The 14,511-nt window shown below is 43.6% G+C and overlaps 1 protein-coding gene across 2 annotated transcripts in view; it reads right to left on the minus strand.

The window, feature by feature from the left end:
* TSPAN18 (tetraspanin 18) overlaps positions 1 to 14,511 on the minus strand; it is a 210,367-nt gene that overhangs the window by 32,436 nt on the left and 163,420 nt on the right. For both annotated transcript variants that reach the window (XM_025209860.1, XM_006028425.3), the window contains exon 4: positions 5,855 to 5,944. The gene's annotated coding sequence lies outside the window, so the exon portion shown is untranslated. The remainder of the gene's footprint in view (positions 1 to 5,854; positions 5,945 to 14,511) is intronic.

Consider the following 14,511-nt stretch of genomic DNA (forward strand, 5'->3'; position numbering starts at 1 on the left):
AAGAAGTCGCGAATTATTCAAGGTTTTGAGGAACATTTTTCACAGGCCTGGCAATAAATCCTTCCCTTTCACTCCCTCATTGTTTTTACTAATCCACAAAACTTGGGGCTGCTGTACAGCTTTGCCATGGTCCTTCCTTCTGTGACCATGGTAACTGATCTGCTTTAGCAAAGCTGCTCCGAGAAACCCTTGGCAGACAGCTCTCCCAGCAAGGGGCTGCCGCAGGTAAACAGCAGCATTCACACAGTGTTTTTGTTTCCTGTGCAGCCTTTGACTCATTTGAAAATTAAATCAGTCCCTTCCTCTCTGCAGGTGCAGAACCGGGACCTCTGAAGTGGAGAGGTGTTCAGACACACACGGGCAAATGTTCATGCCTGAAAAACACACGCAGATGCACATACAGTATTTTTTTTTTCTGAATTCCTCCTATGTTGAGAGCAGGGTGGCAGAATGCCACTATAATGACTCTGCAATGCCTGGGATATTCCTTTCCCCTAAGGAAATCCTTAGAAGACCAGGCAAGTCAATTTTACAGTGCTCCCTACACCCAGAGTGTGTGACAGGAGAGGACAGACATACCTGTCTTGGGGGATCATTTGACCCCCACTCCATGGGTGACTAGTGCCACCTTAGTAGGGGGGAGGAGCATGTTCCCCCCCCAGCGACCAGTCAGCGACCGGGGGGGGGCACCACTCCCTGACCAGCGCTTGCAGGGGGGGCACCGGTGCTCCTGCCTGCCCCTCGGCCCGTCACCTAAGCGGTGAGCGCAGCCAGTCGGGGGTACACCGACACTCTAAGGGGGTGCATGTGTACCCCCATGCAACCCCTATGCGTCAACACTGGAGGTCTCAGAGAGGAGGTTCAAGACTCTTGAGGGGCTGGAAGCCCTAATTCTGGATACCAGGATGGAAACAGTTTATAGTGACGTGTAGGAGGGATGGGAGCTGAGGCAATTCTTACATTCTTAGGAAGGAAGGTGAACTTCCACATCCCTTAAATCATATGGTCCTAATTTGAGTGCCAAGGGCCATATAAGAGGGATGTAGTACCCTATTACAAGACATTATTGCTTCAGCAGCCCCCAGAATAAGTGATGCCTTAAAATACGGGTCAGAACAAAGCCATGGCACAAGTTATGGTGGCATATCCCCACATCATCCACGTCCTGAAAGCCATTAGAGAATTCTGTAATAGCCTGCAAGTTTGGATGCTTAATCAGGTGTATCTGTAGCACAATGATCCTAAGGGAGGAAAAAAAGGAGATAAGGGCAACTAAGCCTAGCTTTACCATATTCCTTTGCTTTGCCCACTTCAGTGCCACAGAAGCTTCCACAAGAGAAATATGGTCTGCTCGCCGGAAAATAGAAACGGGAGCCAAGGCTTCCTGTTTCAGTTCTAACAACAATCTACTACGTACACTTGGGTTAGCTTCTACAAGTCCTGGGCTCACATTTCTCATCTATATGTATCTGCTACCTCTGAAGACTTCATTGAAGTGATGACAACTTACACCAGTTGAGGATCTGGCATAATTTCCTTTTGAAACCTAAGCTAAAAAGTCCATAGCCTACACCCACCCCATATGTCCATTCAAAACATTTTCTTGCTATGAACACACCTGACTGAATCCATCTAATGAGTTCTAAAGATTTTAATACATCACTGTCAAGGCTGGCTGCACTATGCGGTCAGATTTGGGAATTGCCTAGAGAAGCAAAAATGTTCAGTGACTGAGCCCTGATAGGTAGATATTTTTCAGTTTCCCTAGGACAGCAAGGCCCCTATGAGGTGGTGCCAACTCTGGGCTCTAAACTAACCTCTGGAAGTTCTCCGATCTACCGCACTTTGTAGAACACAAAATTAGAAGCAAAACTAAGTCAACTCTGTATCACTGCAAGATAGAAACAAAAACTGCATGATTTAAAAATTTAAAGAGTCCTTCAACTCATAATGTTCAGATGTATGTGAGTCAGAGGCAATAGTGCAAGGTCTCTGATGGTGCAGTCAAGAATAGAGTACATCAGAGACTATCTGTCAGAACAGATCAAAGCAATCATTCAGCACCCCCAACCCATTGAAAGGATTTGAAAATGTGTCAGCTCTGGGTTAAGGTTGGCATCCTAAAAACAATCAGGTTACAGGGTTCTAGAACTGTAACACAGTGAGACCTTTTAAAACTCTGTTATAGAAGTACAAATCTGAATACAGACACAAATACAGCTCACCATTAAAAACACCACACCACATTCACTAGAATACATTCATTAGATACAAGTCAGTAATGAATCTGGCTTTATCGGCCACTAAAGCTGTATTTATGATAGTCTGGTTAAAGCTTTCATGGAGCAAAATCCAGGACAGAGTCCTAGGTACGCCACAGACCTCTAGAACTGAAAGCCGTTCACACCACTTCTGGTTCTGGTTAGTTTAGCCATCACAATGCAGCATTTTTCACAGCTACCCACCAAACCAGAAAGAGCATAGCTGCAGTCATGTGACTCCACGGCCAAGCTAATTAGCCCTGCCTCTCAGCAGAGCAAATTAATTTAGCCACATTATCACTGCCTCTCAGTATCGCATGAATTTGGTGGTCTGGATACTGTGTTGTGTGAACGTGACTATATTGCTTCTGGTTCAGGAGATGGCAGCAGCCTCCCACCCAGAAACAGGATCACTCAGGGGTTCATAGTCTTTTCTGATTCAAGGTACCCCTCATTAGACAAAAGACAGCCCTTGGAAAATGCCAGATCATAATTTTCAGTCATTTTTTTACTACAGAAAAATACTAAAACAATTCTTCTGTTTCAGGGAACTCAGAAAACCATAACAGGTCAGAATGTTTTTAAAACCATGGATTCATATTTGATAGCTCTGGCTTTATCTTGTGAATGTTTGCCCAGCTAACAGTGCTAACACTGTGTAGCATCCTATGGCTCCCTTGAAAGGACCTCAAGGCACCCCAGAGTGCCACAGCTCCCTGGTTGACAGCCACACATGTAGCTGCGTTCTCAGTGGCAGGCAGGCACTGCTGTGCTGCCTCCTCTCAGGAGACACAGCACAACCAGGGGTAGGTTTACCACTTGGGGAAGCCAGACAAGGGTTCTTACTCTTTGTTAAATGATATTACCAAGAAAAGCTTTGAAATCAAGGCCAGGTACAGGCATTACATTCTTACCAGTAAAAGTGATCAGAAACCGGTCTATACCCGTAAGAGAAAAGAAGTTTTGTACATGTAGACAGTTTAAAAGTGGTGGAACCCAGTCAAAGATTCCCTTCCCCACAAAAAAAGGGTGAATGTGTATTCTGTTCGCTACTGAGCTAAAATACGATTCTGCCTCAGGCTTTTCGATCGATTCTGCCTCAGGCTTTCTGAATATCTGTACCTAGTCCAAGAGCTGCTAGCTAGTTTCATAGCTGCTAATGCAAAGGAGACCCTTGCAATTGCAAGTCTGAACTGTCCTAAGGTCAGTCCTGAGCAGAAAAATGTTTGACGCTGACTTGAGACTAAAAGAGAATGAAAGACCCATTGCAGAGAGTCCATAGGGATCCTGGGACACAGCCCTGAAATTTGGAGCTGTTCTGGAAAATATAGACTGGCTAGTCACTTTATAAGGTGCCCAAACACGTCAGTGTGTACAACCATCCATTTTTATCCAAGGTTACAACGTTGTGATTTCTGCAGTATTGGGCTGTACTTTGATTAGAAAATAACTGGGAGGTGTCAAATCATGCCACATGGTGACTGCTGTCTTTTTCATGTTAACTACCGGATATTGACTGAAGCTGAGCTTTTGAGTGGAAAATGACTTTCAGTAACCATACACATAGAAACATGAATTATGTGCACAGTCATCCAAATGAGATCCTCATCATGTGTTTTTCTGTACCCTTTAGAAAAGTCTCATTCCCTTAATTCAGTAAACATTCAGATATGCACATATACATATGCACCTATATACATACAGAGAACACTTATTGTTAAGTGACCCTAGATGCACGTAGTAGACACAGCTGCAGAAGTCAATGGCTAAGGAACAATATTTTGTCCAGTCTCTAGCTCCTCCATTTGCATGACATCTTTGTATTTGTTCAAAATGTGGTTTCAAGAGTTAACAGCATTTTACTTGTGCATTTGTACTGCTTTTTCTCTTTCTCCTACTATGAATTTCATTTTGGTGGTAAAGCTGAAACAGCAACAGAGCAGCCAGGAAATATGCCCCAGATGTTGTAATAAGCTTGGAACAAATTACAACGTTTCAAATGCAATGCAATTTTTTTTTGTCTTTCCTCCAAACCTAATTTATTTTCTTCTGTCCGATCCCACATCTCAGCCTCTCTCCCCCTGACATTTCTTCTCAGATGTTTTGCTGTCACCTTAAACATAGCATGGACAAAAGCCAGCTTATCTTTTCCTAGAAAATTACCCTCCACAATCCTATTTGCTGTCACTGTCACCATCTTCCCTGTTATTTCAAGTCTGTAGCTTGGGGTTCAGCTTTGACTGCTCTTTCTCCTTTGCCCTTAATATCCAGGGTGTATCTAAATCCTCTCACTGCTGCTTTCTGCACCTCTCTCAGATTTGCCAGCCAGTCAGAACTCTCATCCATGCCTTTTCATCTTGTTTGATTACTGTAACCTCTGAATTGTCCCCTCCAGCCCTTTTAAAATGCAAGCATGTAAATCACCTTTCTGCATTGCTTTGACCACATCATCTTCATTGTTCACCCCTCCACTGGCTCCTCCTGTGTCACTGCATCAAATTCAGGTGCCATGTGCTCACCTTGAGGTCCTTCAGGACTCCACTCCTGTCTGCTTCTCCATTCACATCCCTTTACATATTGCCTTCTGCCTCATTGCCCTTTGCCAGCTTCTCATACAAAAATATCTCATGCATGAACCACCCACCCTGTACTGACCCTTAAAGTCACACCTGCTCTCCCTTCAAAACCTTCTTAAGACTCACCTCTGCTGCACCCCCTGTAAAAATGAGCTTATTACTGATGGGTTATAGGGGGGTGAGGGTAGCTCACATTGACTTTATGTATTTATGCCAGATTTAAAAACTGTCTATGCATATACCTGAATGATATACAATCTATTCTAACACTCTTGTCCCTCCCCATTCACTTGTTACTTCTCTGTAGGATGTAAACTCACTGGGGAACATGAGCTCTCAGCTTCCAGAACACATAACACAATAGTTTCCTGATCAGGGCATCTAGGCACTGTGTGGTAGTCTAAAGACAAAAAAGCAACTGCAGCAGCAAAGGAACGTAATGGTCTCCTGCAGTTCAGCTTTTAAAAGGTATCAGACATTCTGGAACAGGCTCTCTCCCAAGCCAGTGTCTCAGTTCTCATGGGCAGACCCATTTCACTTGCTACTTAGAAATTCTTCCAGGCAGCTCTATATTAAGTGGGTTGTAAACAGAACCTAACACAACAAGAGGGTTGATATAATGTAACATACGTCCACCATGTTCTCTATCCCCAAAATAAGCCAGGCACATCCCTTTTCTATAGGGTGCAAAGGAGTGGGAGGGGAAGACTTAAGACCTAGAGAGTGAACACAGAACACTGGCACCACCAGAGTGTTTCCCGCTCACAAATGAATCCTGTTATCCATCCACAGCCTGTTTCCAGGCTCTTTATTCCACCTTAATGGTATAAAGGGGTCTGGATCTGTTGAGAGAATCTTGCCTTATGACAGCTCCTTGAGAACACGCCATAACCTGTTGGGGCCTTCTATGAAGCTCCTTGCCAGAGCAGATTGTGTGGAAGCATTTCTCTCGGTGAAAGGATAGAAACACAGAGAAAGCCTTTGTTACAAAAAGAAGTAGTAATTTAAAAATGTCACCTGTGCAGCTCTAGGGGCTTCAAGCTCAATGTCTTTTCTGACCTCTAATGGTGCGTGTGTCCCATGTATCTTTTATTAGCCAAGCTTGTCCTACAAGAAAAAAAATATTAAATTGCTGCAGAAGTCAATAAAATTGACAATCATGTTAAATAAACAATTTATTAAAACACACCATTCTGATGAATACACTTAGGCTAATTGCATTCTTAATTTGGTGCACATTAGTACTAATGAAAAGCTTTTAATACCCAGTGAAGCATCGGATTCCTCAGAATCTGTTTGGCACCCTTTGGTGTGGTTGAAATGCCTACATACAATCTGTCCACATGGTACATATACACCTACCAGCACAACAGGACTGGATCTAACAACAGAGCTTTTAAAATTTTACAGGATTTTTTTTGGCAAAATTTAATCTGCTGTAGCTTTATAGTCTATTTGCTGGAAAAATTAAAGAGGCAGAAGAAAAAATGTAAAATATCTGTCTGTAACGCAGCCTAGTTAGTAGAGGGGTGCAGTGGAAAACCAGGATTCACTCTCTGATTCTGCCAATGGCTTGTCGTGTGAATTTGAACAAATTACTTCACCTCTTTGTGTCTCAGTTTTACCACCTATGACAGGGATAACGAAACTACCCTGAAGTAGAGTAAAGAGGCTGAACTGGTTATTGCTAAGGGCTTGGAGATCTTTGAATGAAAATTCCTGTAACAACAACGGCATGCAGACAGACAGACATAAGAACTGAGCAATAATTCATAATTTCTTCTTTTCCTTTCCATTTCAAATGATATTTAACAATTGTCTCTTGGCCAGCAGGGATATGTTGAGAGTGCAAATCAAACTTGTTTTACCATTATTTTACCTCTTCTTTGATTCATCTCTCCCCCAGACCATAATTATATTTTCTTGCATAAAACATATACCTTCCCCGCAAAAAACCAGGGGGGGTGGAGACTGGGATGAGCATTATATGTAAGAAATACTGATCCTGAAAATTTGGCAATGGGGGAGCAGTGGCAGAGTTAATTTCTGTGTCTGTAGGATCCATGGCAATTAACAGTCACCACTCCTGCACTGAGTCAGTGTACCGAGTCAGGCCACAGCTGAACCCAGCTCATACCTCAGACTTAGATCAGGCCAAGAAGCAGGGTGTGGCTGTGGCAAGACCCAGTACACTGGGCTGGATACAATATGTGCTCTTAGATCCAGTGCTGCATATCAGGTTTGTGCACAGGGCCTGGCATGGGCCAGACAGGATGCACAGGGTTGGACCCAGCACGTGGCCCTAGACTCAGTGTAGGATCCAGCTATGGGCAGACTCAGCCCATGACCCCACACCAGCTGGATCAAGCTGCAGCCAGACCCACTATGTGGCCCTGGAACTAGTGCAGAGTACTGACCCAGCACGTGGTCCCAGAACAGGTATGCTGGTTCAGTTATTTACCCATTCTAGAAGGTAAAAAAAAAATCATTTTTCAAGTTGTCTATAAAAACTAGGTGGCATATTCTATTCAAGGGTATGGTATAGATAAGAAAATGTATTATTTATACAACATCTAATGCAATTAGACTCCTGAAACTCAAATGCAGACCAATAATGCCTGCCATACAACTAGTTAATAAAATGAAGTAATTTTTTTAACCAGTTTTATTCTGTGGCTTGATTCTAAACTCAAACTATGAGTAGACAGGTGAGTCATACAGGCCATTCCTGTTCCTAGACTGAATGAGAGTACAGTCACTTCCAGCATGAAGAACTGGCTGAGCAAATATTAAATCTGTTTTCCAGAAGTATTTGTGCACACAACTGTGGAGTTTGCCTCCTGGGACAATTCCTGTGAAGAAAAATCTAACACTTATTGTTTGCAGAAAGGGAACACCAAAGGGACTCAATGCATTTGCCTGGACTGTGTCACCAGCACTCCCAAGAAAGGCCACTAATGAGCACACCTCACACACCTGCTTGCTGCCACTCGCATATGCCAAACGTAGAAATGCAGTGGTGAAGCTGCTTGGGGGAGACTATACCTGTCACTCATGCATGCCAGAGATAGACATCTCAAGACTGACTGGGGATGTTCCTAGAGTAGCTGTTCCATTCCTGAGTTTGGCACGTGTGAGTGGGAAGTAAAAGAGTGTCCCACCCTGACAGCAAGGGGACATGGCACAAATAAACCCAACGTAGCCAAAGCAAGTTCACATGAAACATCTAATGAATACTTTTTTGCATTATTCTCCCAACTGGAATGCTCCCCCTCTCTGTTCCTCAGTGCCTCTTGCACACAGTCAGCATGCTTTGTCTTGTGAAATGACACCCTGTTCATTGCACAAGACTGAACAGAGTTATTAATTTGTTCCTTCCACTCTTGATGCTAAAAGTACAGTGGTAAGCTGCTGTTTGGCAGAGGGGATGGCTCTAACTTTTGGTTTAGAGATATTACTATGCTATATAAACCTGTGATTAGGAAAATAATGCGACTGATAGGATTCCTATTCTCACAGTATGTGACTATAATTATATATCTACAGCCCTCAGAGGCTTGTGTGGGAAGGGAAATCTTATTTTTTTCCCTCTGAAGTCACAATATTTTAAAGGAATTACAGTTCTCCATGGAGGAAGAGCTTAGATGTTTCAGTAGGTAGCAGCAGGTGTTGTGTTAGCAGAGATGACAAGCAGTATTAAATACCAGATAAGAGCTATGCTCCATCTTTCCTCCATGGTCTGGAAGGGCATGAAGACTCTTTTAGCTAATAGCTATGATTTTGTCATTAAGGAGAATTACAGAAAGTGCAAAACCACTATGTCTAATTTTGACTCGAGCAGGCTGATGTCTTTAATTACAGTCTCTGTGGGAATGCAGGAGATGCCAGTTATGGCTGAAGCCAAGTTTTCTTGTTTGGCACAGCTGATCTGATCCCAAGGCCACATCTGCTTCAGCTTGGTGAGTATGTACACATTTGACATACTGTCCTATCATGTCATGCTGTCCCTCAGATTGAAGCATCATGTTTGAGCTGTTTACTAATCTTTATGCTTTGGGATCATCTCCTTGAAGAGGTCTTTGATTAAGAAAATATAGCTAAATTCACAAGCCTTTCCTACTTTTATGCACCTTAGTAAAAGAAGCAAAGCAAGGAGAGAGGTCAGGGGGTGTGACTGGCTGCTCTGAGGAATGTGTAGCGTGTGAAACAAGAAAAAGTTGTAAAGGCGACAAGAGTGGAGAAAGAACTTCTATTTTGTGTATAAATCCAGACCTTCCTGCACACTTTCTAGAGCAGAGTAGAAGCCAGTGGCTTTGGTCTTGGGTCCCAGGGGCCCTAGGGCATCCTTGCTGTTGCAGTTCATCAGTACCATTAACTTCTGTCAGATGGAGACATGCATGGAAACTGAGATAAACTAGGTCTACCCTCTCCTTCAAGGAATAAGCAGCAGCTAGCAAACCTGTGCCTGCTGATTTGTAAGGGGTCAGTATTTTTGTGGTGGAGAAGGGGGGGACATGTTTTGATGGAACTGGGCCCAGAGTAACCTTAACCCCTCCCTAACAGTGCCAGACTGGAAGGTTTCAGAGAAAGGTAAAGCACATGGCATTCTGATGGACTTGGAGCTCTGCACGGGCCATCAACCACATGCATTATCCTGTAACGGGAGCTGCTGTATAAATAACTAATTGCACTGGAATTTTATAGTGCTTATATAGCAGAGTCATCGCTGTGACATGACAACATTACTGCATGTAAATCCAATTAGATTCCAAAGTGCACTGTGTAACTATAATCGGCCCCTATGGAGCAGCATTGAAAGGACTACACAAGGCCATGAAACTAGATACTAAATTACAGTCAATCTAGCCCCTCTTTAGTTGCATTAAAATGCTAATGTAACATGGGCCCATTTACCAGGGACAACTGCTTTAGCTTGTAATACCAAAGCAAGCAAACTCACTGCACAGTCTAATGCATTTAACTGCTCTGCATAGCTGACTGTAAGGCTCCTAGGAGCACACTGACACCTCCAAACATTAACTCAGCAGACTTTCTAAAATATTAATCAAGCTCTGGATGATTTCAATGAAACCAAATTGTTGAAGAAACTACCCTTAGAGTTTCCTTCCTATGTACAACACTCTGGGCAACCCCTCATGACACATAGCTTTCTACTTTTAAACAAGCCTACATTCCATGAAAAAGTGGCCACATAGTACCCTGACCCGGACCCTCTATCCACAAGTGCCCCATTACTGAAATGAAACGGTTAGGAACCGGGGAAAAGGAGAGAGCAGGCTGGATTGAAATGCTTGGGGCAGACCCCAAAAAAGTATTTAGGTGTTTAAACTTTAGTTGAAATGAATGGGAATTCAGGTGTTGAATCCTCCCCTTAAGGTTCTGTAATAAACAACAACAGTTCTGAAATATAAGTAGTAATAGTTAGAACTTATGCTTTATATCTGTATGATAATACACCCCGACACACATGCACCACTATGAAAACATGAACAAATCATTTAAGTTAGCACTTCTCATCAAGGGCTTCCTAACTCTGTGCAAAGTTAGTAAATAAAAAATATAAAATCGGGCCCTTGCATAACACTTTACATGCAGAGTTCAAAGCCCCTTAGAAAGGAAAGATAAGGATTCCCGTTTTACAGATAAAGAAATTGAGGCTGAGAGGGAAGGCACACACAGTACTCCATCCACCAAATAATGCTGATATCAACCCTAGACTCAATAAGGTTTCAGTCATTTTTGGCTCATGGGTTACATTCTTTATTTAAAAACACTTCTTTGCATGAAAGAAGTGTTCTTGGTTACTTTGACGTATGTTCCTAACTTCGGACATCCCCATTTGATAATGCTGGCTTTCAAGCATGGAGCAAATTCACCCCAGACATAAGTCATGGTGTTACATCAGGAGGGAATTGGTTGTTACAGAAAATAAAAAGTTACATATGCCATTGTTTTATCTACTTTGGGGTATAGCAATGTTTTCTACACTTCCTAGCTTTCAGCACTTGATTACAAGTGTAGAGAACCTTCCATTATTTCATTAGCCTGAACAGATCTTATTTTTATAGGCACTGACTCCTTGGCTTTCGTCTCCATTCTCCTTCCTCTCAGCTTCCAACAATTCAGTCAGTCCTTTTTGGGTTGAAGTAAATGCCTCAGCAGTTTGCTGAGCTGATGATTGCTTGAAAGATGCAGAAATCCATCCCAAACTATATTGGTCAGTTGCTGTGGTAACCTTATGGTACAGCAAACTATGCATTTTAATATGTTCACAAGTTCCCTGAAACATTCCTGACCAGAGGAAGGGGAAGATTGATTTTTAGGTAAAATGACAATCAAAAGGCTGCTCTGGAGTTTCCTCCATGGTTGCTCTTGAAGTACTGTCTTTGGTGTGGCACAGATGCCAGAACAGATACCTCAGAAGCAGTTTTACTGCTACATTTTACAGATTTGATGTATGCAAGAAGGAGCAGGCTCCTTCAGCAGCACTGAGGTTATGGTGTATGTATACACAGACACGCAAACACATTCAGGAAAATGCACAGCTGGAACGTGGGGTTCATTTGTGTCCTGAATAAGAGTAGGAATTGTGTTTCTAAAGTTTCTCACTCCATCCTATTTGCATTATCATAAACACAGCAAGTAGAACAAAGCTGTCTTCCAAGTTTAGCTGACCTGAGGTCATAAAAAAAATCAGTCAAGAATAAAAAAACTGATGGGCTGATAACAGCCTAGTTGTTGACAAGTGGTGGCTTGTACACACTGCACAACACACACCTCGAACCCAAAGTGTTGTGGGTTAGAGCCATAAAGCAGATCTCCTACCCTTTCAAGAACTATGTAACTGAACATCAGCAAAACAGAATGCATACAGTGCTTCCTTTAGAGCTGCAGCATTCTGGCTTTGTATTTCATTGCAGTGCTCTAGTCATCCTCATGTACATATCACTGGAATAAGAGGCCAGACTTATATAACGTAATAAGGAGGACGTTATTAGGCCATTTTAATTTTTCTTCTTCAGAGTGAAAAATTAGATGCAGTACTTGCTGGTGACTTTCCTCCCCATTAAAGTTTCCAGGAATTTTAAACACACTCCAGGAAAAGAATATACCACAGTCTCCTTGTGATTTCTACAATGGGTGGAGCCATGTTTCCTAATTCCATACAGACATTTTGGCTGGAATCCTCAACCTAGACTTGCTCAGAAACCAATAAATGCCATGCACAGGAAGACAAACTGTACCTTGCAATCGGCATGTTTAGTGCAAGCACAAAGTGAATTAGTAATGATGGGACACTTAAAATGAAGTAGACTGATATGCATTTGTAATTGTGCTTGAAGAGCAGCAGGGATTGCTAAGAATGATGAAGACATGGCTACGGCATAGAATTATATAATTAGTAGACTAATACTCTTCACAATTTAATTAAAAATAAACAGCTCTTGTTGCAAAAACTATTTATAAAACTGAAACTATACAATCTCTGTTTAAGGCAGGCACTTACTCTGACTTGAGATCTAAACAGGAAAAGCAACTCTGAAATGCAAAGGTTAGTAACTGCTCCAAATCATCTGACTAGAACAGTAGATTTGCAAAACTACATTCAAATAAAGTAACATGATCACTCCAAGCAAAGGCAAAGTGAATGCACTAAAAAAGAAAAAGAAATTATATTGTCATACTTATTTGGATGGTGTTTAGGGTACACCTACATTGCACCCCTAATGCTGTTGGGAGTACTGCACACCCCATGTATCCAGTCCTACTAGCACGTACCAAAACTAGGAATGTAGTAGAGCTGGTTTGGAGGCATTCCCTTGCTACTCTCAGTAACTTGGCAGCACTCAAGCCTGCCTAACAAAGATTTCAAAAGCTGTTGCAAGCCCTGACACACATTACATGTATATACAATTACCTGGTAAATTGCACAATAAATTTAGACATGCTACATGTACAAAGTAATTATTGCACAGTAAAGATGGCCAATCAGACACAAAAATGACCAACCAGCCACAAAGAATGTTGCTTGAAAAATGCCAAACATTTTTGTAGTTTACCTCTAATAATCTTTAATTTGAACATGTAGCATGTTACAGATAGCATTTGGCCAAGTCCCCAGCATTTGAGGACTAACAGCTCTTTCCATCCCACCAAATCCTCTCCCCCACACCCCAATCTGCCTGCAAGTGGACTCCCTGACTCCTACTGAATTCTGCTGCACCTGACTCCCTCAGCAGGAGATGCCAGGACTCAAAGCTCCTCCTCCGTCTCATGCATCAGCCTTCAAAGCTGCTTCTTTAAGGAGCCCTAAATACCTCTTTCCTGTGAGAAGCGAAGTGTAAACAGATACTCAATATGACCTGCTTTACTGAAACGGCAGAACAGATTTGCACCTTATAGATAGGGGTGGGCAAAATACAGCCCAGGGGCCAGATACAGCCTGCCAACAGATTTGATGTTGATCTGGCCTGTTGGAGGCCACTAACTCACTGGATCTGGCCCATGGGCGGCTGGCAGCTCCAGCTTTGGCTGCTGTTTGGTGCTGGGTGGGTGGGTTGACAGATGGGGCTGTTTCCGCTGTGCCCAGTGGGCCTGCTTCCACTCAGCAGTATCAGCTCTTGACACAGCAGCATCAGCTGTGGACCCAGACAGGTGCTTCCGCTGCAGTGGGCAAGTGGCGACATCAGCTGTGGATGTTGCTGGTAGGCTCAGAAACCTTGATGCAGAACCTGCCTGCAGCTTCCACAGCTGACATCACTGCCACCTCCACCCCACCTCCCCATCATGGCAGAAGCACCAGCCTGGAGCTACGACCCAGAAACTGCTGGCAGTGTCAGTTGCAGACCCAGACCAGAGCTTTTGTTGCACCAGATGGGTGGTGGAGTCAGCTGTGGACACTGCCAATAGGTTGCGTGTCGGGGCTCTGCAACCTGTTGGGTATGCCCACAGCTAACACCACCACCTGCCCGTTGTGGCGGATGTCCCCATCTGGGTCCACAGCTGAGCGTCAGGGGTCCTAGTGAACTACAGCTCTGGCTGGGTTCTGGAGGGAGGCCAGGGGTGGGGGGAAGAGACAGAGAGAAGAAACAGAGATGCATGTGGCCCTCGATAGGTCACCAAAACTCATAAAGTGACCCTCCAGCTGAAATAATTGCCCACCCCTGTTATAGACTAACTAATTACCTAATTTATAGGCTAGGGACAGACATTAAAAAAGCTGAAGCCTGAAATGATTCAATCTTTGCAGGTTAGTTTAACCTGCTTAGGTTGAACCAAATGGCAAGTGAATAGACATTCAGGAAATGCAGGCACATGCCTGCAATGGCTCAAATCAGAAGCTGGGGGATGCTAGAGTGCACTCTCTGCTGCAGGAGTAGCCTCAAGTGAACTGGCCAAGGCGGAGGTTTAATCCCCCATTCCCTATCCCACCAGCACAGACCCAAGCCAGGGTCTGCCTGGCACTCCCTCCTCGCTGCTGCAGCATCAGGGGTGGGGGCACAGCCATATGCCAGCCGGGATATGGGCCCCTAAGGCAGAGGGAGCAGGGAGGGGGTTTATTTCTCCTCTGCCCCTTCTGTCCCCTGTGGGCTTCAGCTGGGGTCTCCTTGCCCTGACTGCCGCTGCCACTGCCGATCACTCCCTGCGCCAGG

This window comes from Alligator sinensis, unplaced genomic scaffold (genome assembly GCF_000455745.1).
Source record: "Alligator sinensis unplaced genomic scaffold, ASM45574v1 scaffold441_1, whole genome shotgun sequence".
NCBI classification, from domain to species: domain Eukaryota; kingdom Metazoa; phylum Chordata; order Crocodylia; family Alligatoridae; genus Alligator; species Alligator sinensis.